The sequence below is a fragment of the Gambusia affinis genome, linkage group LG14 (assembly GCF_019740435.1).
Source record: "Gambusia affinis linkage group LG14, SWU_Gaff_1.0, whole genome shotgun sequence".
Lineage (NCBI taxonomy): Eukaryota > Metazoa > Chordata > Actinopteri > Cyprinodontiformes > Poeciliidae > Gambusia > Gambusia affinis.
The window spans coordinates 5,839,035-5,852,056 of NC_057881.1; the positions used below are offsets into that span (position 1 = coordinate 5,839,035).

The 13,022-nt window shown below is 39.9% G+C and overlaps 1 protein-coding gene across 2 annotated transcripts in view; it reads right to left on the bottom strand.

Annotated features, from left to right (window-relative positions):
• The window catches only part of LOC122844170 (semaphorin-6D-like), a 164,547-nt gene extending 152,126 nt beyond the window's left edge, over positions 1-12,421 (bottom strand). The window contains exon 1 of one of the 2 annotated variants that reach the window (XM_044139376.1): positions 12,160-12,421. The gene's annotated coding sequence lies outside the window, so the exon portion shown is untranslated. The remainder of the gene's footprint in view (positions 1-12,159) is intronic. The other variant, XM_044139377.1, reaches the window with a different exon arrangement.
• Positions 12,422-13,022: the final 601 nt, after the last annotated feature.

The following is a 13,022-nucleotide window of genomic DNA, read 5'->3' on the forward strand; positions in this document are numbered from 1 at the left end:
GGTAACCAAAGAGTAAGGGAGTGAGTTGATGCCACCAACCTAGCTTAGCTGGTCATGAGAGGTTGAGAGCCTCTGCCTACGTCCCCCAGAATGCTGGGCGGTTCTGGATCAGAGTTCAGGAAAATTATTGATTATATCAGATGCATTGTCTTTTGATATTGATCACATATCTATCACTATATATATATATATATATATATATATATATATATCATTATTGATTCATTGTCCAGCCCTACTAAAACAAAAAATAAAAAATACCCTCAGCTGCCAACTTTCTGTGGGAAAAGTACCAAATTCAAAAGCATGTTCACACAGAGGACCGTCAACCATGTTCTTTTTGTTTGTTTGTTTTAAGTAAGCTATAGCTAAAGGGAGGAAAAACACATCCGACTGACTAAGGGTAAACCAAATAACTGCTCTGGCAGCAATGAGTCTGATTATAGAGGAGCAAAGCTCAGAAAAAGGGTAAAATCTCAAGATACCCAAGGTTTTCCTTCAAAGAGAAAGCAAAAAGTAGTGACCAAAGCCTACATACTTTTAGACTGCAAGAAATCAATTTAGAGATAAACAACTAAGGAGGACACAAAAAGAGGATGGGATTGGAAACAAAGAAGGAGACATGGCAAGATTAAGTTGGAAACTTTAATTGGAGAGAAGGTCACAAAGCTCCAGAGTCTCAACACACACTAATGAGCTGTTAGCTGATTAACAAACTGTGTGAGGGAGAGACAGAGTCACATGAGGACTGAGGAGGTCCTAAAGTCACTAAAACGAGAATAAAACCATGTTTCTGAAATCAACGGACCTCAGAACTGGAATTTCTGCTCCCATATTATTCCAGGTTTAAACATATAGAATAACTATTCATTGGAGGCTAAACAAGCCATAGAGCAGAGCAAAGCCTGTTTAAACATTAACATATTTAAAAGAGCAAATGAAGAAACTGCTAATGAACAAAAAGTTATGCAACAAACAGTTACAGCCTTCGATCTTCCATCTGCTTCTCTTCCTCAACGCTTCACTGAAAGGCTTCACTTACACCAGGCCTCATGTACTGTATATATTCAGTGTTTTCAAAGAAAAAAAAAAAATACTGTACAAACCAGTTTTCATTTAATCAGAGCAAAATATGCGCTGCCATTTTCACAGTCATCACACAACTCCAAAGACAATAAATTCATAAAATTAGATGAATCAGACAAAGAAGTTTAAAATGGCCTTCCCATTTTTCTAGGTTAAGATATTTTGGTACCCAAACAGTAGACGTGATTTCTTTTGAGCATCATCAATAAACCCTATAATGACAAAACATTTGGAGCGACACCTGTAGATCATTGATGAGGCTTCAGAACCTCTTCAATACTCTTCAGAATTGAGCAGTCTTCAGTCCAGGCAAACCAATCCATAATGCCCTCTGTGTGGTTTAACACGGCCTCTGAAGCAGGCTTTATGTCCACAAATCCCACTTCACTAACTTAATCATTCCAGGAAGCACTTGAATGTTTCTGAAATCTGGGATGCATTTGGTCCGAGTGGATCAGCGGCTTATCAGGGTCATTTTCACAGAACCGTGCCATCAACCTGGAAAACGGGAACGTTGTTGCGTTCAGCTTGCCTGTATTCCAGCTCTTACACAGACCGTCACATTCGCCAAGTGTTGTGCTCACACAATAGACTGTCTACAATTAGAAGCTGCTAATGTATTTTATATATTTAATCACTGCAGCATTCATAAGCAGATGTAATATACTCTGCATGCAATTAACATATTGAATCTTAAATGGTAAGAAGTGCTAATTGAAAGTTCATTAGAAGGACAATTAATTTAATGCATGCAGGAGATGCATTGGATTCCAAGAGTCAGGTTAAACTCAAGGTCCGTGGGCCAAATCCGGCCCGCTGTGGCTTTTTATGTGGCCCTCTAGATTCTAGACTAAACACTAAGTGTGCTTAAATATTTTTTATCACATTAATGCAGTTTTTATCTCTTTACTGGTAAATTATATCAACCAGTCCCTCCAGTTTCTTCAGAGTTATTGTTGAAATTTATGCAAAAATCAACAAATCCCCACATTTTTTATTTTTTTATTTTTGCTCTAATGCATAATTGGGAGTTTACTGCAGATTTTTCTCAAAAATTGATCTGTACATCAAGTAATAAAAACTTGCATTTACAATCATAAATAAGTGCAAAATTAGTACCACAAACACTTAAATTTTTATTGCAAAATAAAAAATTATTTTTAAAAAACAAAAACAGTATCACAAAATAATAGAGGGTCTGAAAAGATGTTCAGTAATATTTAATGTTAAGAATTCATTGATGCTTTACCAGTTTGTGAACAGGTTTTAATCAATATATTCGGCCCTTTAAGAGCATTCATGACCTGAATTTGGCCCAAAACAAAAATGTCCTTAAACTAACCAGCCGCAGCTTAAACACTTCCAACCTTACAGAAACAGTGATGGTCCACAAAGCCACTGAAAGATTCTAATATGAAGGGATTTGATACTTTCTTGGTAATTTCACACATTTTCTCCCAATTTTGGAAATACACTAGCTGCTTATGATGAGCAACAATTGATGAAAATATTGAAACCTATTTAGATAATAGGAACATTTGTTCCCGGTGACACCTAAGGGTGACATGGCAATTATTATACAAAAAATATATAAATTGTTTAAAAGGAAAATCACATTCATTCACTATTTTATCAGTTATCTCCATGTAGAAACAGCTATTAAAGAGAAACCTGGCAAACCATTTAAGCTGCACAAATCTCTGAAAAGACTTTAATCAGTTTGTCGATACCACTCAGTAAAGTACACATTTGTTACTTTTAAAAAAGCTGGTTTATAAAGTTAACAGAAAGGGTTGGAAAACAGCGACTCTGTGCAAAAGCAGAAATGTGATGTCAAAACCAGATATCCGTAACATTTTTTGTTTGATCTAAAGCATAAAAAGTTAAGTCAGATTTAATGAACAAAATCATTTCTGTTGATCAGAATAATAATTTCTTTCTTTTTGTCTTCAATAGAAATTCACACATTATCAAATTTTTTAAACTGCATGAGGTGGGAGAAAATGGTTATCATTTTATAAAATGGTTTAACTCCTGGGCTGCACAGTGGTGCAGTTGGTAGCGCTGTTGCCTTGCAGCAAGAAGGTCCTGGGTTCGATTCCCGGCCCGGGGTCTTTCTGCATGGAGTTTGCATGTTCTCCCTGTGCATGGTGGGTTCTCTCCGGGTTCTCCGGCTTCCTCCCACAGTCCAAAAACATGACTGTCAGGTTAATTGGTCTCTCTAAATTCTCCCTAGGTGTGTGTGTGTGTGCGTGTGTGTGAATGGTTGTTTGTCTTTGTGTTGCCCTGCGACAGACTGGCGACCTGTCCAGGGTGACCCCGCCTCTCGCCCAGAATGTTAGGTGGAGATAGGCACCAGCACCTCCTGACCCCTCTAGGGACAAGGGTGTTAGAAAATGGATGGATGGGTTTAACTCTTCTTCTATCTACACAGGATGTCAGAGAACTTTTATCCATTCTCTCTTTACTGTCCAGTGCCGTTTTAGATGCACAAAAAGTTTGGAGTTTCTTTTCCTCCAAGGGAAAAATATCCAAATACAAATTCAGAGTGACCAAAGCAGTTTACCATCTAAAAGGCAAAGACAGCAGCACCAGCGGCCTTTGTAATAGGAGCACTTTATCCGTCAGCGGCGGCATCACATGCGATTACAATCCTATATTACGGTGAAGAGTCCTGACAGTAAAGCCTGGGCTTCGGGACTGGAGTCGTATTTTCAGGCCGATTACAGCAGCGATTTGGCCTTCACGCCTCATTCTCTGAACCATCCGAGGCCACGATGCCTGTCTGCCTCCTGCGGCTTTATGGATCAACAATCCACCTTTGAGGCCGTCTTTAATGCACCTGTTACTCATCCGGATCTGCTCACCAGCCGAGGTGGGCAGTGTTATGGAGCAATCCACAGAATGCGTCACATTCAGGCCCAGTGTCCTGCAGTCAGACTGACACCTTGTTGTTATCTTGGTAAAGGTGTAAAACTACAAACACGACGGTTTAAAATCTGTCTGCAGATATTAATCAAACCGTTTACATTTCTATCTAACAAATAAATGTATTCAAAAATAATAATCTCAAGATTCAGTCCTGAGCTTCCAAATTATAGATTCAAAAAATCTGATTCCTACTCAGTGGAAAATCACATTCAAGTCATTTCAAAATGGATTTCTAGCACAGTGGTCGACTGTTTCAGCCTGGTTGGTACAAGGCACGTCTTTTGCAGCTGCATTTTCCAAAGAAAGTCGACACACTCAGTTAAGGCTTAGTACATAACTTACTGCTTAGCTTTTAGGCTGGTGCCTCTTCAGCAGTCTTGGCTTCGACGACACAGTCAAGTGCAACACTTCAAACCTCGCTGCCATCATGACGGCACATTATGCCAATGAAGGCTACTAATGATAATTTTACACATTTCCCTCTTTTGAAAGCAGCTTCTGATAAACAACTGAAGAAAATTACAAAATGAGCAAATATCTGGAACTTGTCTGACTAGATGGGTGATGTGGGGAAAATAAAACAAACTGCAATCTTTTTAAAGCTAAATCACTTTTGAATGTTATTTTTTCAACATTGTCCTTAAAGCAAAACCAAACAGAGCCTTTAGATCAAAGGACATTTCTGATTAGATTTAAATCCATCCATCCAATTTATCTACATCTGACAAGAGCTAATGACATTTAATAAATGCGTTGACATATTTAAAGTACATTCGGACTCTGTCAGACATTTTACACAACTCAAGCATTAATTTTCATGGCGAAGCTAAATGTTGTCAAAAGCAATCTGTTGACAGTGATAAACTCTTGGCACATGAAAGCTCGTTTATAAAGATAAAGGAGAAGGAGGGAAATTAGATTGATGCATCTGTGCAAGAAAATAAAACAGGATGTGCCTTACAGAGCTTTCTACAATCCTCCTGCTTTGGCAGACAGTTAGCATTTTCCCTTCCAACAGAATTTAACCCAGAACAAAGTCTTCAAGCAACCTTGAATTGTCACAACAAACTACCTATTGTACTGTTGTCTAAGGTTGCACATGAGGAAAACATGCCAATATGACTGCTGAAAATTGCAATAACAATTTTGATTACATTTAAGGCAATTTCTTCCCAAACATTTTTCTTGGATGGACATTTACAGCCCATCCAATTGACCAAATACAAAGATCCTTTACTGCTTTTTTGGATAAAAACGTTTGTAAAAGTTCAAAATCAAACTTTTGCTAAAGGCAAACATTTCATTTGCCTTTAAGACAACGAAAAGTAGTAAATAAACATAAATCATCAAAGACAAAACCCTATAAAAACCTACAACATTAAAGAGAACAGTAATATTAATATTTAAATAATGCAACATGTTGCAGAAGCTACTACAGTTATTTTAAATCATTTCTTAGGATGCGCTTCAGGATGACAACCATCTTTATCTTTGTTTGAATTGTGCACAACCTAAGCCGCCGTTAGGATGAATTCAAAACAAAATCCGAAGCATGCATGATAGATATCGCTCATCTGTGATAATGGATTAACCCCAGATTTCTGTTCAACTCTGATTCTTTTACTCATGTGTCAAAGTTTCTTCATCAGAGACGATAAAAGCCAAGGAAATGAACATTCGGAAAGAGATGCACCCTTGACAATAGGTTATTATTTGTGCCTGATTGTGTATCCTGTAGTCAGCCTCTGCTACATCAAAACACACACAAACACACACACGCAAACACAGGATTAGAACAAAAGGCGAGTCCCGCGGCACAGATTTGCGCAGAGAACATAATAGCTGATGACATGCGGCAGTTTGGAGGCTTTCAAAGCGACGCGGCTAATCTTCCTGCACTGGAATAACATTATTTTCTCCGCTTCCTCCTCCTCCTCACCGCCCGCCCACCGGGGACTCACAGGTTATTGTGTCCAAACGCACCCCAAGGTTAACCCACACAATGAATGGGCAGCCATGGCCACGCAGCCAGCTGATCGGGCTGCCCTGCTGATAGATTGTGATGAGGCAGGTGATCGTTTAGAATGGGGTTCAAACACAACAAAGAGACATTTCAGATTGTAGCACCTTCACGCTGAACAATAAAGCAAAGAGGCTAGACTGCAAGGGAGATATAACAAAAAGGGGGAGGGGGGAACAGAAGGGGACTGGAAAAAGGGTTTTTGGTGTCAATCCAGGTTTATATTGTGTGTTTAACAAAGAAACGTCTGTTCTTTGACCTCAAAGTGAGGACAGCCTAGAAAAACAAAAATGATCAAGAACAATGGAGAGAAACCCCATAGCAAAACATCTAAATCTCAAATTTTAGTAAAAAGGACTTTGTCTCTTACCACTAAATACTTCAATCCAACATTTTCCTAAAACAAAACTGCCTTGTTAGATTAGACAGAAGGCTAAAAATACATAAAATCCAGAAATGAACTTGCTTTTCATCTGAGCGACCAAATTCATGAAAAAGAGGAAATAAGATTCCAAAATCTATAGTCATAAATTATGGAGTGCATCGATTGTTTTTCATGTGTACTGGCCATAAAAATGCTTCCAATGCTATAACAAACACTGGGTAAAAAAAATAAAAAATATTGGAACAATTAACGCCCAATTTTCAACAGGTCCAAATTACTGAAGTGGCGTTCAGTCCAATATCGAAGAACTAGCTGTAGTTACTGTAATGATCTATTCTGGTTCTGATCAATAAAACATCAGGATGGTAAGAATGAGAGGTAATTACCCAACGCTAAGGTAAATTAGACAACATAGTTACTAAAGATTTACTGCACACAGGCAGAAACGTAAGAATATTCATCTAAAAACAAAACTACCAAAACAGTCCTTCAAAGTTGCTGTTTTATTCCATTCTGCAATCTGTCTAGGCTTTAAAACGCACTGAATTTAATTTAATGAATTTAATATATTGTGATTTCCAGGCACATCAAGTGAATGCGTTACCTCCAGTTATGAAAATGTGTATACCAAAAACAACTTAAAAGAAATGATGCTTTGCATCACACCCGTATCTGATACCCAGGGCCGGATTTAGGAGGATGGGGGCCCCTGGGCTGGAGTCAGGATGGGGGCCCCTGGGCTAGAGTATATATATATACTCTAGTATATATATATATATATATATATATATATATATATATTTGTATGTGTTTGTTTTGTTTTAGAGGATGAACAGAAAATGACCGAACAGTAAGTTTTGACAACTTACAACTTTAATAAGCCAGTTGTCACAAACTACAAACAACTCTGAACTCTTTTCTAGAAAGACTAAACCACATGTTGGGGTTGAAACTAGAATATGATGCTTGCATCACAAAATAAAATCACTGAATAGTTATTGTTGCCTGGACTTCAACACAAACTATAAAACAGATTGAGTGCAAGAAACGCAATGCTCAAATATACTTTTACAGAGCAAAGCGAGTAAAACAATATTTATACAAATATCCCCAGCATTTACAAGTTCATATAAGTACAAGTGGAATACTGTATATCAAAACTCAAACTTTTTCTTTGGTTTTAAAGTTCTTGGTAAATAGTGGAGGAAATAAATGTCAAAAAAGTGCTTCTCTGCCAGTCAGACAGAACATGGATATAAACAATATCTTCTGGAAAAAAGAGATCAGGCATACTGTAGTTTTCAGAAAATATCCTGACCCAGGTAAGTCCAAAGTGCTGCCCTCTGAAGGATTTTTTAAAGTTTAGGCATTTGCGTTCAGCGTGCTTCAGTCACTGAAACCAGTTTCAAAGTTTGACTGAGTATTAGCATTGCTGAAAATGCGGCATGCAAAACAAAATGCAGCTCCGGTGGATGGAGAGTAGAGCAGCCACGGTCTTTCGATGTACTCACCATTTAACATCTTGCGTTTAAAGTGAAATTTGGAGAAGTGACGCTTTTGATGCTTGTACACCCGTTCTGATGCTTGAAAGCCAACATTCATATTTTGACAGCTCTCCGTCCTCGCCAGCCCAGTAAATCGCGGACTCAAGCCGGATCGGTACTGTACGGATCCACAGTCGCCTTTTCCATCTGCGGAAGAAGATCCGCTTCCACCAACTCTGACTCCACAGGCGCCAGTCCAGCCACCGACACGTTATAGGTTCTGGCGGGATCTTAGTGTTAGCATAGCTAAGGGTTTGAGGAGCGGGATAATAATGTTTCTGCTCCATCTCCGCTAACAGGTTTAAAAAGCCTGTCAGTTTAGGCATTTTGTTTGTCGCCTCTTTGGCGCGATGCTCTTTTCTTTCTCTTCCTTCTTTTCTGCGCTCCGCTGTCATATTTCCTGTTGTCCGCCATTGCAAAATAATATTCCCTTGACGCTCCTCCTCCCCAATGCGTAAGATGCGTCAAAAGTGGACCAATAACAAGCAAGCATTCAAGATGGACGTTTGCCAGAACAAATTGGAACATTTTTCATCGGTGCTGTCAAAATCATGGTAGTCATTGATTAAATTCTGACACTATCCATTCACAAAAATATAAAACATCCTTCGGGGCCCCCGAAATGCCGGGGCCCCGGGCTGCAGCCCCGGTAAGCCCCTGCTAAAATCCGGCCCAGCTGATACCTTGATATTGGTTGTTTACAGCCTTTCTAAGTTCACCAGGTGTTTGTAAATTGCTGCTGCCGCTAGTCTGGAGGAGCAGTGTGAAGGAGGCATGGGGGAGGCTCTGTGAACTGGGGACTGAAACGCCAATGAGGAGATTTAGGGAAACGGTAGGAGAAAGCGTTAAGGCTCCACCGAATGGCTGCTACTGGAGATTCCAGGTTTTCTCAAACATGCATGAATAAATCAGAGAAATAATCTGGGTATTTGCTTGATCAGGGAACCACATTATAAAATTATATAGAACTCAAGAAAGTCAATTTTAATAACACACCCCCTCTAAATATTTTAACAGCACAGTTCCTAAGAAAAAATAAAAACCAGCCAAAGCTTAACAAAAAACTGAAGAAAGCTGTTATGAAATGAGGAAGGATAGAAGTAACAATCCTCAACAACATTTTTGGAAGATTACAAAGATTAGTGTTTATCACCAGTAATTGGATGCACATTACTTTCTAAAAACTGAAATGCTAATAGAATCACGTTTCCTCCTCTAGAGATGTTAAAATCCACGGCATGTAACACAGAGGCTTATTAGCCAACATCACAACAAATAGGCCAAAAAACAAACATGATTAGCTTTATTGTTGCTGATCTTTAAGACGACTAGCATCTCCAATCCCATCACTGCTGTGAGGTGAATAAGTCTGTGTTCAGGGAAAAAGAAACAAGCCAAGTTATCTCTGGAATGAGCCTATCAGGTACCGTGGTCGTGGCTGCAGGACCCGATGTAGTGCCGTCCATTTGTTATCGTAGCTTACAGGCTGGTCCCTGGGAGGCATTAGTGGTTATTGGCCATAAATACAGTTTTGCTTTTGTATTTCTCAAGAGAATCGCATAAAAAGTGGTAAAATGTAACCATTTAATAATTGTTAAAGCGTCCATGTGATTAGAAACACAGCACTTTGGTTTAAAAATTCACATTTGACAGGCTAAAGAGTGAAAGTAGTTGCATCTACTTTTACTAGTCATAAAAAAAGTTAAGCAAGTAAGCTTCAAACATTTGCAAAGATTACCCCTTCAAACTGCAACCCAAAATGAATCCATATAAAAATGACCAAGAACCCACCAGCAGATCGTTTTCTAACCATCTACTCCTGGGTCTCTTGTTTCAGCCTCGCATTATTCAGCACACTCAGATATGATCAGCTCATAAACATTTATGTCCGGCTTTTAAATCAGATACCGCCAGCAGTCATTTTCCTTGTAAAATAGCGGTAAATGTGTATTTAACCTCCATTAGACCCCATCTCCTCCCACATATATTAACTTGTTTGCATTCACTGACAGATTACAGTCTGTGCCCGACATGCAGCGGTAACTCTGCATGCTGACGTAGTCCTCCGCAGCCCCGCTACAACTCTGACGCTAAAGAACATCAACGCTGGCATTACCAATTCAAAATCCCGCTCATAAGGGACGGCTAATTGGTGGAACAGTGTTCTTCCTGACGCAACGGGTGGGCTGAAATTTTTATTTCTGAAGGAGAGTGGGGGGAAAAAAAATAAAGCATAAATGAAGAGGAGGATGACCTTCAGAGCAGCTGCTCTTTTACCAAAGGTAAAAGAAATTAGCCGTTAATACTCATCAATCTGCATGCAGTTTGGCTAATGAGAGGCCCAAGGATGCCAATTAAGGACAATTTAGAATGTTTACTCTGAAATTTGACCCTTAAACTGCCAAGCAGTGTCTCAGCAGCGAGTCCTGGATTATTAAGATTTTTCCAAAATAAAGTTTTGCAGATTTAGTGTGGTGGTTGTGTTGTCTCTTGTTTGTCTTTTAACTTTTACATGTATCTCTATGTCAACATAACAATTAAAAATAACAATAATAGAAACTAAGGATGTACCGTTTAAGATTAATATTACCAGTGCCTAATAACTGCATTCAGATCTCATCATTCCCTTAGACACGCAGTGGTCCCCAACCCTGATACTCATCACTGCCCTGCATGTTTTAGATGTGTACCCGCTCCAGAACAACCAATTCAAGTTGTTGCAGAAACCTGTTATTCACCAGTTCATATTAGCCAGGTGTGTAGCAGCAGGGAAATACCTGAACCATGCAGGACATGCAGTGGCCTGATGACTGGGGCCAGGGACCTCTGGTTTACAGCGATCCTATCCAACCAATGAAAGAGCTCAGTGGGAGAAAATAAATATATCACAAAGGAAGTTGATGATAGATAATAAAGCATGCAGTGGGCCATATTAAAACTTAAAATCACCAACGCTGGAAAAATTAATCTTAACCCCTCAATCTGCTACTGAAATACTGGTCAGCAGCTTGTCAAGATTATATCCTCTTTTTTATTGTTTTTGCCAAAATCTTTCCAACTAAAGACACAAATGAGAACTGAGAAAATAATATTGCAAAAATCAACCACTTAGGATGATATTTTGTTCCTTTGTTTCACTCATGGGAAGCTCTTTGGGTCTCAATCTTCCAACAAAAACAAAACAAGCTTCCTAATGGGAGCTCCTGGGTCCTGGCTAAACAGATTTCATCTTTTTGACTGCTGAGCCAGGAGGTGCAGAAGTCATCCACCTCATTAGCAAAACGATCAAAATTCTCCACCCTCAGGCCATCAACCTGCCAACGTGTGAGAGTGAAGAGAGGGTCTATAAAATATGAAATAAAACAATATGAAGCGTGACACGACATCAGGGTTTTTATCTCAGAAAAGACAAAGATACGCATGATATTCCCGAAATCCTATCCGATCGAAATTGTTTGACTATATGGGCTATAAGAAATATTGATCGGCTCAGTGATTGGTCCTTTCGGGAGACTAAAATCCCCCTGTGGATGAATCATTGATGAGCATAAACGCCGCTCGCAGCTGTGCGCCGCCAGGTACCTGGAACCAGAACAAGAGGATTTCTGGACTCAAATAGCACCTCTGCTGAGCTGAGAGGGGACTGAAGCAGTCCAAACCCACACACAGACAGAAACTATATCAGTGAGACTCATCACTGACAATTCACCTTGCGTCTTAGAGGAAGACAAAGACATCCACCCAAAACGTCCGCGCCGATCCCGCCGTTAGGGGTGTCTTAACGCACCATTTTCACGGGATTTACCTCCCAAACACACGCACCCACACCCACCAGCCTCAGCGTGTCAACAGACGGGATGAGACCGAAGTTGAACCGTGACTGCAGGTGTGTGGCTACTGCAGATGCACGTGTGTTTGAGGTAGTTTTATCAGCGCAGCTGCGCGGACTCACGTCCAGCTGAACGGCAGCTGTCAATCAGAGGTGTGAAACGCGCACGCGCTTCGTGAGAAAACCCGTGAGCCTGAACAAAGGTCACAAGAAAACTATTTAATCTGTTTATTGCACAGATACACACTCTATAAAACTGCACTCAGGCGTGAACGCGCGCGCGCACACATACACACTTAGTGGGGAAAAGACGCTGATCAATGTTTATAAGGCAAAAGCTCCATAAAAGCAAGTAGAAACACACCTTTCTCTCTGCAAATCTCCAAAGACTCCGTTGAGGCTTAGTCCGTCCAGCCGGAACATTCACATTAATCCATAGCCGCTCGGCTTATTTCCAAAATCAAACCGGGACCGAGCCGGTTAGAGGATCCTTTCCCAGCCAGCACCGAGAGGGTCGTGCAAATAAATCCACCAAGAGAGCGAGCTCACGCGGAGACAGAGCCGGGGATGAGGCGCACCAACTCCGGGTCAAACGACACAATGAGGCGTTTCTCAGCAGCCCGGCGTCTCCTGGCCCGCGGACCACGCCCTCCTCATTATCATAATAGATTGACTGGAGCCAATCAGAGAGCGGGACAGCGGGACTCGGTGTGCCTCTCGTTCAATTTAAAGTCGCTATGAATTTCTGATCGATTATCCACAATAAGAGTCGTGACTTCTTCAAATAACTGATAAATTAATTAAATTGAAATACATTTTTACTGAGTTTCTAAATGTTTTAATCTAGGCTGGATATGTTGAATGATGTGATGCCAAATGATCATAAACAAATACGATAATGAAGTAAACAAATACACTAAATATGCATCGATTTCTTTCTGCTCTGCATCCCCAGAACCAGAACCAAACATGGAGAAGCAGCATTCAGCTTTTATGCACCACAAATCTGGAACAAACTTCCAGGAAACTGCAATACACCCGAAACACTGAATGCCTTTAAACCTAGATTTTTTTAAAAAGCACCAAGTTTATAGTTGCTTTTGAAATATAATCAATGAAACATTAATCGGCAATCTGATTAATCTTTAATCAGACTGTCATTGATTAAATGTTAGTTTTGACAAACTTTAAAGCAAATGCAGAGATAGATGTCTTAAGGTACTCTAA